At 46.7% G+C, this 17,986-nt stretch overlaps 1 protein-coding gene across 2 annotated transcripts in view; it reads left to right on the top strand.

The window, feature by feature from the left end:
* The window catches only part of ME3 (malic enzyme 3), a 182,645-nt gene that overhangs the window by 76,339 nt on the left and 88,320 nt on the right, over positions 1-17,986 (top strand). The window lies entirely within an intron of this gene.

The raw sequence follows: 17,986 nt of genomic DNA, 5'->3' as shown, positions 1-17,986 counted from the left end.
GGATACTATGCAAACCTGAAGTCACAGGGCTTTATCTGGGGGAAACACACTGGCACGTGGGCAGTGGAGTTCTCCCATTAGGCAGTGTATGGCACAGATGGGCAGCCTGTTACCACCTGTTGGATTCCCCTATCCACTTCATGTAGGGTTGTGGATGTGTGCCATCTCTGGCCATTGGAGATATTTGCTATTAGCAGTAGGAGATGGGCCACATGCCATTGTAAGTAGTCTTGTCTTATATCATCCCCTCCATAAATGTATCAAGCTCAGTCTTAAAACTGGTTAGAGTTTTTGCCCCTTGGAAGATTGTTCCAGGACTTCACTCCTCTGATGGTTAGAAACCTTCACCTAATTTCAAATCTAAACTTGTTGATGGCCAGTATATGCCATTTGTTTGTATGCCAACATTGGCCCTTAATTTAAATAACTCCTCTCCCTCCCTGGTGTTTATCCCTCTGATGTATTTATAGAGCAATCATATCTCCTCTCTGCCTTTGTTTGGTTAGGCTAAACAAGCTAAGCTCCTTAAGTCTCCTCTCATAAGGTAGGTTCTCCATTCCTCTGATTATTCTAATAGCCATTCGTTCACCTATTCCATTTTGTATTAAATTTTATTAAACATGGGAGACCAGAATTGCACGCAGTATTCCCGATGAGGTCTCACCAGTGCCTTGTATAATGGCAACAACACTTCCCTATCTCTACTGGAAATACCTCGTCTGATGCATCCTAGGATTGCATTAACCTTTTTCATGGCCGCATCACATTGGAGGCTCATAGCTATCCTGGGACTTACCAATACATCCAGGTCTTTATCCTCCTGTGTAGTTTCCAATTAATATGTCCCCAGTTTATAGTAAAAATTCTAGTTAGTCCCTAAGTGCATGACTCTGCACTCTGCACTATTACATTTCATCCCATTTTTATTACTCCAGTTTTCAAGGCCATCTTTTTATATGATATGACAGTCCTCCTCCATATTTGAAATACCTCTGAACTTTGTGTCATCTGCAGATTTTATTAGCACATTCCCACTTTTTGTGCCAAAGTCATGAATGAAAATGCTAAATAAAATTGATCCCAAGATGGATCCCTGAGGAACTCCACTAGTTATCTTCCTCCACCCTCACAGTTCATTTTTTAGTATGACCCGTTGTAGTCTCCCCTTTAACCAGTTCCTTTACCCACCTTTCAATTCTCATATTAATCCCCATCTTCTCCAATTTAACTAATAATTTCTCATATGGAACTATATCAAATGCCTCACTGACATCCAGGTAGATTAGATCTGCTGCATTTCTTTTGTGTAGAAAATCAGTTATCGTCTCAAAGAAACAGTGCAGGCTGCTCTGGTACAATCTACCTTTTGTAAAATCGTGTTGTATTTTATCCCAATTATCATTTACCTCTATGTCCTTAGAACAAATTTTGAAAGAGAAAGTAGCTAAGACCTTGCATACAATTGATGTCAAACTAATAGGCCTGTAGTTTCCTGGATCAATTTTTTCTCCTTGTTAAAAATAGGAACTATATTAGAAATTCTCCAGTCCTAGGGTACGACCCCCCGAGTTTATGGATTCATTAAAAATCCTTGCTATTGGGCTTACAATTTCATAGAATCATAGAATCATAGAATATCAGGGTTGGAAGGGACCCCAGAAGGTCATCTAGTCCAACCCCCTGCTCAAAGCAGGACCAAGTCCCAGTTAAATCATCCCAGCCAGGGCTTTGTCAAGCCTGACCTTAAAAACCTCTAAGGAAGGAGATTCTACCACCTCCCTAGGTAACGCATTCCAGTGTTTCACCACCCTCTTAGTGAAAAAGTTTTTCCTAATATCCAATCTAAACCTCCCCCATTGCAACTTGAGACCATTACTCCTCGTTCTGTCATCTGCTACCATTGAGAACAGTCTAGAGCCATCCTCTTTGGAACCCCCTTTCAGGTAGTTGAAAGCAGCTATCAAATCCCCCCTCATTCTTCTCTTCTGCAGACTAAACAATCCCAGCTCCCTCAGCCTCTCCTCATAAGTCATGTGCTCTAGACCCCTAATCATTTTTGTTGCCCTTCGCTGGACTCTTTCCAATTTATCCACATCCTTCCTGTAGTGTGGGGCCCAAAACTGGACACAGTACTCCAGATGAGGCCTCACCAGTGTCGAATAGAGGGGAACGATCACGTCCCTCGATCTGCTCGCTATGCCCCTACTTATACATCCCAAAATGCCATTGGCCTTCTTGGCAACAAGGGCACACTGCTGACTCATATCCAGCTTCTCGTCTACTGTCACCCCTAGGTCCTTTTCCGCAGAACTGCTGCCTAGCCATTCGGTCCCTAGTCTGTAGCGGTGCATTGGATTCTTCCATCCTAAGTGCAGGACCCTGCACTTATCCTTATTGAACCTCATCAGATTTCTTTTGGCCCAATCCTCCAATTTGTCTAGGTCCTTCTGTATCCTATCCCTCCCCTCCAGCGTATCTACCACTCCTCCCAGTTTAGTATCATCCGCAAATTTGCTGAGAGTGCAATCCACACCATCCTCCAGATCATTTATGAAGATATTGAACAAAACGGGCCCCAGGACCGACCCCTGGGGCACTCCACTTGACACCGGCTGCCAACTAGACATGGAGCCATTGATCACTACCCGTTGAGCCCGACAATCTAGCCAGCTTTCTACCCACCTTATAGTGCATTCATCCAGCCCATACTTCCTTAACTTGCTGACAAGAATGCTGTGGGAGACCGTGTCAAAAGCTTTGCTAAAGTCAAGAAACAATACATCCACTGCTTTCCCTTCATCCACAGAACCAGTAATCTCATCATAAAAGGCGATTAGATTAGTCAGGCATGACCTTCCCTTGGTGAATCCATGCTGACTGTTCCTGATCACTTTCCTCTCCTCTAAGTGCTTCAGGATTGATTCTTTGAGGACCTGTTCCATGATTTTTCCAGGGACTGAGGTGAGGCTGACTGGCCTGTAGTTCCCAGGATCCTCCTTCTTCCCTTTTTTAAAGATGGGCACTACATTAGCCTTTTTCCAGTCATCCGAGACTTCCCCCGTTCGCCACGAGTTTTCAAAGATAATGGCCAAGGGCTCTGCAATCACAGCCGCCAATTCCTTCAGCACTCTCGGATGCAATTCGTCCAGCCCCATGGACTTGTGCACGTCCAGCTTTTCTAAATAGTCCCTAACCACCTCTATCTCTACAGAGGGCTGGCCATCTCTTCCCCATTTTGTGATGCCCAGCACAGCAGTCTGGGAGCTGACCTTGTTAGTGAAAACAGAGGCAAAAAAAGCATTGAGTACATTAGCTTTTTCCACATCCTCTGCCACTAGGTTGCCTCCCTCATTCAGTAAGGGGCCCACACTTTCCTTGGCTTTCTTCTTGTTGCCAACATACCTGAAGAAACCCTTCTTGTTACTCTTGACATCTCTTGCTAGCTGCAGCTCCAGGTGCGATTTGGCCCTCCTGATATCTTTCCTACATGCCCGAGCAATATTTTTATACTCTTCCCTGGTCATATGTCCAACCTTCCACTTCTTGTAAGCTTCTTTTTTATGTTTAAGATCCGCTAGGATTTCACCATTAAGCCAAGCTGGTCGCCTGCCATATTTACTATTCTTTCGACTCATCGGGATGGTTTGTCCCTGTAACCTCAACAGGGATTCCTTGAAATACAGCCAGCTCTCCTGGACTCCCTTCCCCTTCATGTTAGTCCCCCAGGGGATCCTGGCCATCTGTTCCCTGAGGGAGTCAAAGTCTGCTTTCCTGAAGTCCAGGGTCCGTATCCTGCTGCTTACCTTTCTTCCCTGCGTCAGGATCCTGAACTCAACCAACTCATGGTCACTGCCTCCCAGATTCCCATCCACTTTTGCTTCCCCCACTAATTCTACCCGGTTTGTGAGCAGCAGGTCAAGAAAAGCGCCCCATCTAGTTGGCTCCCCTAGCACTTGCACCAGGAAATTGTCCCCTACGCTTTCCAAAAACTTCCTGGATTGTCTATGCACCGCTGTATTGCTCTCCCAGCAGATATCAGGAAAATTAAAGTCACCCATGAGAATCAGGGCATGCGATCTAGTAGCTTCCGTGAGTTGCCGGAAGAAAGCCTCATCCACCTCATCCCCCTGGTCCGGTGGTCTATAGCAGACTCCCACCACTACATCACTCTTGTTGCACACACTTCTAAACTTAATCCAGAGACACTCAGGTTTTTCCACAGTTTCGTACCGGAGCTCTGAGCAGTCATACTGCTCCCTTACATACAGTGCTACTCCCCCACCTTTTCTGCCCTGCCTGTCCTTCCTGAACAGTTTATAACCATCCATGACTGTACTCCAGTCATGTGAGTTATCCCACCAAGTCTCTGTTATTCCAATCACGTCATAGTTCCTTGACATCACCAGGACCTCCAGTTCTCCCTGCTTGTTTCCAAGGCTTTGTGCATTTGTATATAAGCACTTGAGATAACCTGTTGATCGCCCCTCATTCCCAGTATGAGGCAGGAGCCCTCCCCTCACAGACATTCCTGCCTGTGCTTCCTCCCGGTATCCCGCTTTCCCACTTACCTCAGGGCTTTGGTCTCCTTCCCCCGGTGAACCTAGTTTAAAGCCCTCCTCACTAGGTTAGCCAGCCTGCTGGCAAAGATGCTCTTCCCTCTCTTCGTAAGATGGAGCCCATCTCTGCCCAGCACTCCTCCTTCATGGAACACCATCCCATGGTCAAAGAATCCAAAGCCTTCTCTCCGACACCACCTGCGTAGCCATTCGTTGACTTCCACGATTCGACGGTCCCTACCCAGGCCTTTTCCTTCCACGGGGAGGATGGACGAGAACACCACTTGCGCCTCCAACTCCTTTATCCTTCTTCCCAGAGCCACGTAGTCCGCAGTGATCCGCTCAAGGTCATTCTTGGCAGTATCATTGGTGCCCACGTGGAGAAGCAGGAAGGGGTAGCGATCCGAGGGCTTGATGAGTCTCGGCAGTCTCTCCGTCACATCGCGAATCTTAGCCCCTGGCAAGCAGCAGACTTCTCTGTTTTCCCGGTCAGGGCGGCAGATAGATGACTCAGTCCCCCGGAGGAGAGAGTCCCCGACCACCACCACCCGCCTTCTCCTCTTGGGAGTGGTGGTCGTGGAACCCACAACCTCAGGACATCGCATCTCATGCCTTCCAACCAGCAGAGTCTCCTTCTGCTTTCTCCCCCCAGACATATCATCTGGTCCACTCTCCGCAATGATACCTGTGGAGAGAACATGAAAGCGGTTAGTTACCTGTGTCTGTGTTACTGGAACCCGGACATTCCGCTTACCTCTTCTGGAGGTCACATGTTGCCAAGCTTCTTCACTGGCCTCTTGGCTCCTCTGTGCAACCTGCTCTATATCTTTAGAGCTTTGTGCCCCTAGAAGCCTATCCTGAGTTTTGTCCAGAAAATCCTCAGTCTCTCGTATACAACGCAGGGTCGTTACCTGTTGCTCCAGACCTTCAATCTTCTCTTCCAATATGGAGACCAGCTTGCACTTTGTACAGACAAAGTCGCTTCTGTCCTGTGGAAGAAAGACAAACATGGCACATCCAGTGCAGGTCACAACAGCTCAGAGATCCTTGCAAGGAAAGTGCAATAGAAATGTGAGACATTGTTTAATATTTGTATAAGAATAGTGTTCAGAGTGCCCATTCTGTATTGGGGCCCCATCATGCTGGATAATAAGAACATAAGAAAAGCCATACTGGGTCAGACCAAAGGTCCATCTAGCCCTGTATCCTGTCTTCCGACAGTGGCCAATAGCAGGTGCCCCAGAGGGAATGAACAGAATAAAGCGATTCATCCCGTCGCCCATTTCCAGCTTCTGGCAAACAGAGGCTAGGGATACCATCCCTGCCCATCCTGGCTAATAATATATATATGATAACATTTAGACACAGTGTACTTAGAATGAACACAGCAAAGGCTGATAAATAACACAAGATGAAGGAAGAGGGCATACAAGGGCATCACGAGAGTTACAAAAGCCAAAGGTCAAGTGAAACCTTTATTGGTACTTAGACATCCTGGCTCTTCTTTGGATTAAATAAAAATGGACTATACTAAAATACGAGGCCAAAGTCTAGAATGAGATAGTCCAGGTCAGAGGGCAGTCACAGAAAGCTAGCTTCTTTTCCTTTATGACGTCAATAGAGGTGTCTGGATTGAGTCCAGCATTTTAACAAAACATGTATTGGCAAAATAACACCTCCAGGAATCAGGACAAAGATGGCCTTTACTGTTGGAAGGGTGCTAGGCTGGGAAGGAAGTGTGTGTTTGTGTGTGAGAGAGAGAGAGAGACACACACACACACACAAGTTAAAACTGAGAAGCAGATTTGCTTCCCAGCCTAGCACCCTTCCAGCACTAAAGATGATCTTGGTGTAACATATATAGTTTCTCTCTTTATTTATTCCTTTACCGCTCTTCAGTTTAAAAAAAAAAAGGTGCAGGGCATTCGATATCTTGAAAGAAAAGAAAATTGCAGCAGGCTAAAGACAACCATGGTGCAGTCATATGGGAGGCTGGGGAGGAGAAAGAAAAATGTCCTCAAGCTGAAAAGAGAGATGTTCAGATGCTTGGGGCAGCTGCCAAATCAGAAGAGCACAAAGGGCTCACCTCTCTCACAGCTCGTTCTAAAGCAGTGGTCTCCAACCTTTTTACGCCCAAGATCACTTTTTGAATTTAAGGGCAACCCAGGATCTACCCCGCCCCTTCCCCAAAGCTCCACCCTGTTCACTCCATCTCCCCCCCCGCCGTCGCTCGCTCCCCCCCACCCTCACTCATTTTCACCAGGCTGGGGCAGGGGGTTGGAGTGTGGGAGGGGTGCAAGCTCTGGGCTGGGGCCGAGGGGTTCGCAGTGTGGGAGGGGGCTCCAGGCTGAGCCTGGGGCAGAGGGTTGGGTGCAGGAAGGGTGAGGGGTGCAAGCTCAGGGAGGGGGTTTGGGTGCAGGAGGAGGTATGGGGTGTGGGCTCCTGCCGGGCAGCACTTATCTCGGGCATCTCCCGGTTGGCAGTGCAGCGTGGCTAAGGCAGGCTCTCTGCCTGCCCTGGTCCCACACCACTCCCGGAAGGGGCCAACATGCCCCTGTGGCCCCTGAGGGGGCACGTGGCTCCGCATGCTGTCCCTCTCTGTAGGCACTGCTCCTTCATCTCCCATTGGCCACAGGTCCCCATTTTTAGCTGCCAGAAATCGTGATCGCCCAGTTGGTGCCCGCTGTTCTAAAGGGAGCATGGAGGCAGGAATTAGTCCCAGTGCCAAAGAGTAGAAGAAACTAAAGGCTCAATCCTGCTCAGGTAGAATCCCATTGACTAATGGGAGCAAAAGGAGGCTCTAAATCAGGGGTTCTCAGCCTTTTTCTCTCTGAGGCCCCCCTACAATGCTACAAAAGTGCTCCAAGGCCCACCTGTGCCACAACCGTGGCTTTTCTGCATGTCCCATAGATCAAAAGCTGTATTAAACGGATTGTTATACAGTTACACACACACACACACACATAAAATATATAAAATGGGATAGTGATGATCAACAATTCTGTCAAGACGTGGGAGTATCTTTGACAAGCACATGCGCGTGTCATGGTCAATGTTCATCCTGGTTTGGTACTTTGTTTTCATTGATGTCATGGCTGAAAATCCAGCTCCGCCTAAGGAGGTGGTACTAAAGGGGATCAAAACTTTCAGTGCTGCAGAAGAAGCAGTGATGTGTTCATCAGAACACTCACACCAAAATGTCTCCAGCAGCATTTCTTTGAACCTGGTTCTGAGGGAGCTGTCTGATGAAATGTCAGTGAGCTCTTCTAACAATTTTAATGGAACATCGGATGGGAGTTTAGCTTCAGTGTTCTCACTAGAGGGGTTTGTAGTTCACCTGTGTGTAGCAGCTTGTTCTGTTGTGAGTTTGGGGAAATAAGCATTAAATTTGTTAAGCAGACCGGACAGATGCGCTGCTAGCTGAGGTTTAATTACGTCAAAGTCAGTGTTTCATTCCTGAATGAAAAAATGTAAGAGTTCAAACATATCAGTAGTGCCCCCACAGACACAAAGTTTCCAGCATTGTAGTTTTCTTTTGAATGCCTCAATTCTTTCATGTTGGGCAATAAAAGTAGTGTTCCCACCTTGCATAGTTTTATTCAGCTTATTCATTTCTCACTGAGTATGTCTGTGAGGTAACCCAGCCACACATCATCTTTCAGCACTTTGGCAAATTCAGTTTTCTTATCAACTAAGAAAGTACATAACTCTTCCTTGAGGTTAAATATACGGGCAAGCATTCTGCCTCGAGACAGCCATCTCACCTCTGTAGGCATGAGCAAGGAATGGAGCTCTGCACCCACTTCCTCACAAAGTGCCGCAAAACACCTGGAGTTTTTTGCTCTGGATTTAATAAGCTTAACGAGTGTTACTGCTGTATTCAGAACACTGTAAAGACCTGGTTCAATATCTTTTGCAGCAAGTGCTTCTCAGTGTAAAAAGCAACATGTCCAAATAGTGCGAGGTGCAATGGCTTTTATTTTTTTCACAACACCATGCTTTCCGGTCATTGCTGCGGCTCCATCAGTGCAGACCCCAATACAATTAGTCCAGCTGATTTCTGCTGAAATTATAAAATCATCTAACAGTTTGAAAATGTTGTCTGACTTTGTTGTTGTCTTGAGCTCTTTGCAGAACAAAAAGTCTTCCTTTATTTCCTTATTCACACATACACAGAGGTGAAAGTAAGCCGGTACACCCAGGTACAGCATACCGGCAAGAGCCGGTGCACTGTACTGGGGCAGCCCAGCTTCCCCAGGGGGCAATTTAAAGGGTCTGGGGCTCCCAGCAGTGGCTGGAGCCCCAGGCCCTTTAAATTGCCTCCAGGGCCCCGCTGCTGGAGCCCTGGGGTAGCGGCTGCAGGGCTCCAGCAGCTATTTAAAGGGCCTGGGGCTCCCCTGCTTCTACCGCCCGGGCCCTTTAAATAGCCACTGGAGCCCCGCTGCCGCTACTCCAGGGCTTCAGCGGCTATTTAAAGGACTGGGGTGGTAGAAGCAGGGGAGCCGCGGGCCCTTTAAATAGCCCCCGGAGCCCTAGGGTAGCGGGGGCTCCAGGGGCTATTTAAAGGGCCGGGGCTCCAGCTGCCTCTGCCGCCCCAGTCCTTTAAATAGCCCCTGGAGCCCCGCTGCTTCCCCAGGGCTCTGGCAGCTATTTAAAGGGCCAGGGCGGTAGAAGAGGGGAGCCCCAGGCCCTTTAAATAGCCCCAGAGCCCCGGGCTGCTGCTGCTACCCCGATGGAGGGGGGGCACTTACCTTACAGGGTGGGCTGGGGCTGGCTCTGACCCCCCTCAACCCCACCCCTTCTGCCCTATGCCCCGCCCCTTCCGGGGGCCAGAGCTGGCCCCAGAGTACCAGTAAGTCACTCGACTTACTTTCACCCCTGCACATAGGCAAGTAAATGGGACATTTCTGAATGTCTGTGGATTCATCTAGTTGTATAGCAAAATCATTGTCATCCAGCCGATCAATACATTGAGAAACTGAGTCTTCTCCCCGCTCCCTTTCAGGCGAGGGAGAGGCAGGGCATTCAGGGGAGCAGACGGAGCAGAGGTGGGGGGGGGAGCACAGGAAGAAGGATGTGAATAAATTGGAGAGAGTCCAGCGAAGGGCAACAAAAATGATTAGGGGTCTGGAACACATGACTTATGAGGAGAGGCTGAGGGAACTGGGATTGTTTAGTCTGCAGAAGAGAAGAATGAGGGGGGATTTGATAGCTGCTTTCAGCTACCTGAGAGGTGGTTCCAGAGAGGATGGTTCTAGACTATTCTCAGTGGTAGAAGAGGACAGGACAAGGAGTAATGGTCTCAAGTTGCAGTGGGGGAGGTGTAGGTTGGATATTAGGAAAAACTTTTTCACTAGGAGGGTGGTGAAACACTGGAATGCGTTACCTAGGGAGGTGGTAGAATCTCCTTCTTTGGAAGTTTTTAAGGTCAGGCTTGACAAAGCCTTGGCTGGGATGATTTGATTGGGGATTGGTCCTGCTTTGAGCAGGGGGTTGGACTAGATGACCTCCTGAGGTCCCTTCCAACCCTGATATTCTATGATTCTATGATTAAGTAACGGGGGAGAGGAACCGCTCCCCGCTCCAGCTCACCTCCACTGCATTACCGCTGCCTCCCCCAGTGCGCCGCCGCTCGGCTTCTCCTCCCTCCCTCCCTCCCAGGCTTGCCGCGCGAAACAGCTGTTTCGCACGGGGGAAGCCTGGGAGGGAGGGGGGAGAAGGGGAGCGGCGGCACGCTCAGGGGAGCAGGTGGAGGCGGAGCGGAGGCGAGCTGGGGCGGCGGGGACACATTTCTAGGGGTGGCATGGCTGGCGCCGGAATGCCGCCCCTAGAAATGGGCCGCCCCAAGCACCGGCTTGTTTTGCTGGTGCCTAGAGCCGGCCCTGGCCGCGGCACCGGGGCTCGCAGCTCCTGGCTGTTGTCTCACCACAGCACCAGGGTTTGTGGCTTCAGCCCCACAGTTCCTAGCTGCTGCCACACTGCAGCAGCAGGGTTTGAGGTTTCAGGCCCGCAGCTCAGTGCTTCAGCCCCGCTGTGGCACCGGGGCTCAGGACTTCAGCCTGCAGCTCCCCGCAGCTGCCCTGCTGCGGCATTAGGGCTCGAGGATTTAGTATGGGGCTTGGGATTGTAACCCCGCAGCTCCCAGCTGCAGCCCCACCGTGGCACCAGGGCTCGGGGCTTCAGCTCTGTGGCTGTTGCCTGGAGAGGGACATTGGGGCTCCAGGCTTCAGCTTCAGCTGAAAGGGCTCATGGTTCCCAGGGGGCCGCAGACCCCCAGTTGAGACCCGCTGCTTTAAATCATGCTGACAATGACCAAAGCATCTTTGTGCCATAGAAGAAGCGGAATGTTAAATGTCCATCTCATACTACTAAGGACCATGGGAGACTGCACAATGCTGCGTGTCTCTTAACTAATTGGTTACAGTACAGATTTGCACGGTCAGAGATGATTTCACACATTCTCCACATGCACATTGTGATCATTATTCCTTATTTGTAGAGCCCTAGTGTTTAGCTGGGCGTTTTGGACAGAACTTAGGCCAAAGAGCTCACTATGTAGATAAACGACAGGAGGGGGCAGGGAACAACAAAGGCCATGTGAATTAGTCAAACGGGGAATGGTGATCGGGGGCATCTCTGTGGGGAGATCTATAGCTATTTGCACCTTTGACTACATCTTGGAGTGGCGGTGGTTAATAACTTAGAGAAAACAGTGTTTAGGGTTACTTTCATTAGTGTATTAGTTTTACTTAAAAGGTGTGAGGGAATTTCACATTTAAGATAAGACGGAACAGGCAGGGTCGAGAGACTTAATGCTTCCCATTTCTGTGGCACCTCTTGTCTGAGGATGTCAAAATGTTTTATATATACTAATGATGTCCCTCAATGTGCTGTGAAGGAAGCACATATGACCCCATTTTACAGCTGTGGGAACTGAGGGACAGAGACTGTGTCTTGCACAAGATCTCACAGCAGTGAATAGAGAGCACTACAGTATACTGGAGATGTCAGAAAAGGGAGTCTCCCCATGTCCATACTTTTCCTTGAATTTGGGGTCCTTTGCAGTTGCAGTTCATACTGATGTGGGAATGATCGCAATAGGGGAAATCCTAATACCATTAAAATCAGCAGCAAAACTATCATTGACTTCAGTGGGGCCAGGATTTCACACACACACACACACAATTGTATTGCAAGGCTGCCTTTTTGGTCTGTTTGTATAGTGCCCAGCACCGTGGGAACCTGGTCCATGACTGAGGCTCCCAAGCACCTCAGTGATACAAATAATTAATAAAGCCAGTCTGTGGCTCCATGGCATGAGCAGTGACCTACAGTAGACTCCATCTGTGCTCTCCACATGCATAGGACTGCAGTTGGTCACCACTATGTCAAACTCAAAATGCTTCAAACAGGGGCAAGCCTAGAACAGGTAGAATGACTGTTGTAGTGAATTAGGTGCGTGCTGTAAACATGAGGACTTTTGTCCTCCAAAAACTAAAGTGCTGATCCTGTGCTAATGGTAATTAGAGAACTCATCTATCTCACTATATAGCTAACTAGATAGCTAGCTTTCCAATTGTGTCTAGGATCTCTAAATGAAGTTATTACTCTCAATAGTTCTGAATCCCTATAACATGCAAGTATGATCTGCTGTCTGTATAACAGAGGCATTTACCAGACAAGCTAAAATAATGACTCTTTAAACTCTACTCTTTCAATTCGAAATTTCAGGATCAAGTTTAAATCTTGATGTTGCCTTGATCCTTGTGCTGATACAGGTTTGATTGTTTGAACTGAACATGAGGGGCTGTTTTTTATACTTACATTTAATATTTGCATTCCTCAATAAGTAGAATTCTTCTTGTCCAGGGGAAGTGTGTACTGTACTTGGGACCAGCATGACTTTATACAATCATAAGGACTGCTGTACCGTAACTGAGAAATGTTCCATCTAGTTAGAGGAGCTCTTACAATGGGCTGTTGCCTGACATTTCAAAAGAAGACATGATGCGTAGTTAAGCACTGGAATGGGCTTCCAAGAAAGGTTGTGGAATCCCCATCATTGAAGGTTTTTAACACCAAGTTGTACAAACACATGTCAGGAATGGTCTTTCTTGGTTTACTTGGTCCAGCCTCAGCACAGTTCCTGGACTACATGACTTCTCAAGGTGTCTCCCAGCACTACATTTCTGTGATTCTATTATTCTATGCGTAGCATAATGTATCTACTTATGAAGTACTATACCACAGAGTCGGGGGAGCTCCATCTCCTGCCCCGCTCCCCAAGCTGGTGATCAGCGTATGCTCTAGAAGACTCTCAAACATTATAGCTTTTATCCTAGCAAATTAAACTGGAGATGTTGTGGTATTTCACTACTAGAGGAAGTTGGTTATCCACAAACTAACTCGACAGAAAGTTAAGAGTAGTGTAATAATGTGTGTAACAGAGCCTGTTACTGGCTGAGCTTGGAACTGTTCTGCCAGAGGCTATGGTGAGCCTAGGAACCAGAAAGCCACCAGTTCATGTTTCAATATGTTTGGGGTGGGTTTTTTTCTTTCTTTCTTTCTGAATTGAGAAACTTCCCAATGCAGGATTCAGAAGCCTTATGTGGAGAATGTTTCCCTGAGATCTAGCTGTGCACATAGCTGGTCTATGTAAGCTGACAGTCTCATTACTGCTTGCCTTACCCTCGCCTACCTTTTCCTTTTGATTGTTCAATGACGGGATGCAGCAAGTGGGTGTATTAGGATGTTAAGCTCTTTAGGGCTGGGATTGTCTCTTACTCTGTATACACAGCGTCCAGCCCACTGGGGCTCCAATCCTGACTGGGGCTTCTTTGTTACTGTAATGCAAATAATAATGTGTCAGGTCTCTTCTGTTATCTTCTAGGTTCTACCCCAGAGTGCCCGTGAGGCTCAGCTTATGCATTCTGTAAAATGGGTACAGTATTACTTCTCCATCTCACTGGGGTATAGAGGGTTCTTACTGAAGTGGTGTTTGTAAAGCCCTCTGAGAATCTCCTATGGAAGAACAATTATGGGCCTGAATTAATACCGATGAAACCAATGAAAGTCTTTCCATGGACTTGAATACTAACTGGATTAGCTTCTATGAGTATTGTTTTTATTTCTCACTATGGTAATGCTGGGTTTTTTTCAGAAGAAACAGGAAATGAATCAGGCCAACATTCGAGCTTTCTAAGAACCAATTACGATAATTTATTAGCTGACAGTCACCTTGGAAAAAACATCTATCAAAACATCTCAATATTCCCTTCTAATATACTAGTAAGGGTATTTTTAAATATATGTACAGTTGGAAGATCCCTTACAAAGGAATTCAGTCAGACTAGTAATGATTTCTTTATGGAGTTTTGCCTAGACCTGTTTTGAAAATCTGTTTGCCTGGATATTAAAGGGAATCAAAACTCTTATAATTTCTAACATATGGATTCGTTTGTTTTTTGTGAAGAAAAATTGGTGCCCTGGGGCCTGGCAACCCAAGGAAAATAGTAATAGCTCTCTGCTAATTGTCATGCATAACCCTATCACTGGGGTGTGCAGGGATCATGTGAGGATTTAGGATCTTTACAACAAAATTGTTCATATGGTTCAATAAATAAAACCTTGTGAACAGTTTGGTTCTGAATTAACACATGGAAGAAAATGTGAAATAAACAAACTTTCCAATAATGTCATGGAATATCAGTACTTCATCCTTTGTGCCCCTGTCTGTCACTCTCTCGTCATTTCACATCTAATGATAGGGATATTCTGATCATGGAAATGCTTACTGTGGTGAGTTTGTAGGATCGAGCCCTTAGCCTGCAAGCACTTTGGGACAGGAACCTTCTCTTAATTTATAGGCCCAATTCTGTGCTCATTTACATCAACATAAATGAGGAGTAACTGCACTGAAGTCTTTGGAGTTGCACTGCTGTGGAACTGGTGTAAACAAGAGCAGTATTTGGTCCTGTGGTTGTAGCCCAACCAGATAAATCAAACTTGCACAAAGCAATAATTATTATTACAGCCCCAATGGCAGTTAATACACTTGATGCCATAATTAGATCAATAGATCTTACTGTAGTTAAATCCCCAGACTCCGATATTTGTACTAAAGATCTTTACAAAGCAAATGAAAAATTGAGCTGCTTAATGATCATTTTTGAAAGTTCCTAGTTTCCGTGGGAGAGGAAGGAGCAAACTGTATGACTGGATTAGAAACCAACAACTATTGCACCGGTTTGTAAAGAAGGGATGACCAGGAGCGTGGGATTTGAACCCAGAGAGAGAAAGTAAAAGGGATTTTGTAAATCATGGTCAACAAAAGGTTTGCACAACAATAATCAGTGGGAATGTGTCATGGGAAATTCTTCTGGGTTTCAGAGGAGATCTCAAAACATGCTGAGGCAAGGCACCGAAAATCCAGAAGCAACAAGTACTGTCTTTTTTTTTTTTTCAGTTTTTACTAAAAAATCAAAATGGCCAATACTCCACAAGATACAAGAAACCAGAGGGCGCTCATCCCCGTGTCCTTCGTGCTCCTTCGATCCATGTTATGCAAATAATATATCATGGACAGTGGGTATAATATGCCAGGGGAGGCTAAGCCTCCGCTAAGTCAAGCCCTGGCCCTGCCCATGCTCCACCCTTTCCCCCAAGCTGACGGGAGCTCAGCTGTGGCCGGAGGCCAGTGGCCCGGTGCTGGGCCCGCGCTGGGGGCAGACAGCAATCTGGCCCTGGGGCTGGCCAGTGTTCTGTTGCTGGGATTGGGGCTGGGGCTGGGGGTGGCCGGCGGGGGCTGTGGCTGGTGCTGCAGCTGGCCCGATGCTGGGGAGAGCCAGTAGCCCTGAGCAATTCGACCGGGGCTCCTCCAATCTCGAGGGGGGGCGCTTGGGGCTCTGGCGGATGAGGGGGGCAGTAAGGAGGGGGCCTCCGGTGGAAGGGGCAGGGCTGTGTGGCTAGCCTCCCTGAATTGGAGGCTCACACTCCACTCAGGCAATATATAATTAAAAAACACAATTCTTATAGGGCAAGGGAGGGCTTGTGCAAGCCCCTCTGTGCCATTACAGCTTTTCCATAGAGCTCTGCAGGGAGGACTGGGGCGTGACAGGAGCTGTGCAAGGTGTGGTCGTCATCCCTCCCCCTTCCCGTGCATGATGAAGTGGTACTCTGCACCCACCTTTAGTTGGCTGGTGCAGAGGGGGTCAGAGGAGGGGGCCCCTTATGGAAAATGCTATTGACCATAGCAGAAAACAATAGCCTTTGAATTTATTATTTGAATTTAATAGAGATTTATTATTATTATTATTTTATTTAATTATTGCATGCACCTAGGTGCCCCAGTCATGGACCAAGACTCATTGTGCTAGGTGCTGTACAAATGGACCAAAAGGACAGTTCCTGCCCCAAGGAGGTTACAATCTAAGTATAGCCCTGCTACAGAATTTTATAGGTCCAAATACCTATGGAAAGGACGTTATTCTCTACAGGTTTTAAATAGCATCTATAGAACCCTATTAAATGTCTATGTAGAACCCAGTTGTTTTTAGTTCATTACATTCAGTAAGGCTTTCCCATAAGCTTGACCAAATAGTGGTTGCAGAGGAGTTTTGGCCACTCTTGCAGCCCATAGACTGGAACGGTATCACTACAGACCTGCTTGTGGGTTACAGGATGAATTCTGTCCCCATTGGATTGGGAAGGTAAATAAATTTCACCCATGTTCATTGCCAATCACATTGCTCTCATCAGACTAGGAAATTGCCATTCTGTGCCATGGTTCCTAAGCACTGGCCCATGGCTCCCTGCAACAGCAGAATCACTACCTGCCACCCAAGCAGCCCCTGGACTGCTAGGTGCTGTGGGAATTAGTTGCACTGTAGGATACAGAGCTTTTGAAAGACAATGCAAATTAAGGCCTTGATCTAGAGAGGTGCTGAGCACCTACATCTGGCTTTGATTTTTAATGGGTATTGTGGGTGCTCAGTGGGGTGTATTGAAAACTGTGTTAAAATTGTGATTCATTACTTTAAATTCTCTGGGGTTTCTTGGTCCTGTTTGCAGTAAGGGGGCTCTGAAAGGAGGTGTGCAATCAGAGTCTGCTAAGCAGGCAGACAGCCTACAGTAAAGAGCAGTAACATGCCTCTCTGTTCTAGGGAGCAGCCTGCTTTGTCTCTTTCTGTTTTGAAGTTCTTGTGTATTATCATTCTGGAGTCTAAAAAATAAAGTTATGTTTCATGGAAAAGTTCCAGCAAGAGCATTTTTATGTTTTTATCTAACGTCTCTGCATGCCCTCAACATAACACTTGGCTCCCTATAGGGTCAGACTCCAACAGCCTGATCCAGCTCCTGTTAAAGGCAGTAGGAGTGTTCCATTGACTTTAGTAGTAGTAGGATCAGGCCCTGTAGTTTTGCTGTAACTGACATTTTGTATCTTCCTTTTCCAGTCTTTGAAAATGGGGAATGGGATTCAGTTGCAATGAAGCTGCTATCTACTGGTTAAATGCCCTCTCAGATAAGAGAGGATGTGAACATAGACTCACAGACTAAGTCAGAAGGGACCATCATGATCATCTAAACATCTGAGGCTTATCTAGAGCTAGAATCTTCAGCAATACCCCCACAACAAGTTTCCTTGTAATGTTGTGCTTTGCTAGTGGTTGGATTTTCCCATTTACTTTTTGTTTTATTTTTCATGAAGTGATAGCCATCCACTACAATGATTCATTTTCCATATGTTTTGTAAAATGATCAGAATGCTTGTTGATTGGTTTTAGCTCTTTTAGGAAGTAGCTAGCCACATTAATTACCAATGATATCAACAGAAGAAAAATGACCCATGCAATATGGCTTTTAGGCAGAACTCTTGAATCTCAAAAACAAAACAAAAAACCTCAGTGAATCAAAGCTTTTGATCTGGGACGTTGTCTGTTTCCAAGTTTATTCTGTGATGTATTAATTCGGTGCATAGAACCGTTTTACCAAGGGGTTTTTTGCACAGACCTACTTTTAGGCCTTCTAATAACCTTACTGGAGCAATGCTCCCAGAGGATTGGCAGCCTGGGTTTTATTCCCAGCTTTGCCGTAGACTCCTCCTTGTGTGACTGGGGCCTTCCCTACATTGCAAACTTTTACTGCTATAACTATAGTTAAAGCAGCAAAAAAAATAATGAAAAAACCCCAAACAAACAAACCCTAGTGTAGATGCAATTATTCCAGTATAAAAGTTCCTATATCAGTATAGCATATTCTAGTTCAGTGAAGCAAAATAAGCTATACTGGTATAAAGCACATTATACAGGTATAATTGTGTCTACGCTAGGGTTTTTACCGGCATAACTATATTGATTTTTAAAAAATCACACTCCTAACAGACATAGCTATGCCAGTAACTATACCCAGTTTGCTTCTAAAGGCGCAGCAGC

This window comes from Chelonia mydas, chromosome 1 (genome assembly GCF_015237465.2).
Source record: "Chelonia mydas isolate rCheMyd1 chromosome 1, rCheMyd1.pri.v2, whole genome shotgun sequence".
NCBI classification, from domain to species: Eukaryota; Metazoa; Chordata; order Testudines; family Cheloniidae; genus Chelonia; species Chelonia mydas.
Note: the sequence above shows the minus strand (reverse complement) of the source record. Positions and strands in the feature narration are given on the sequence as shown.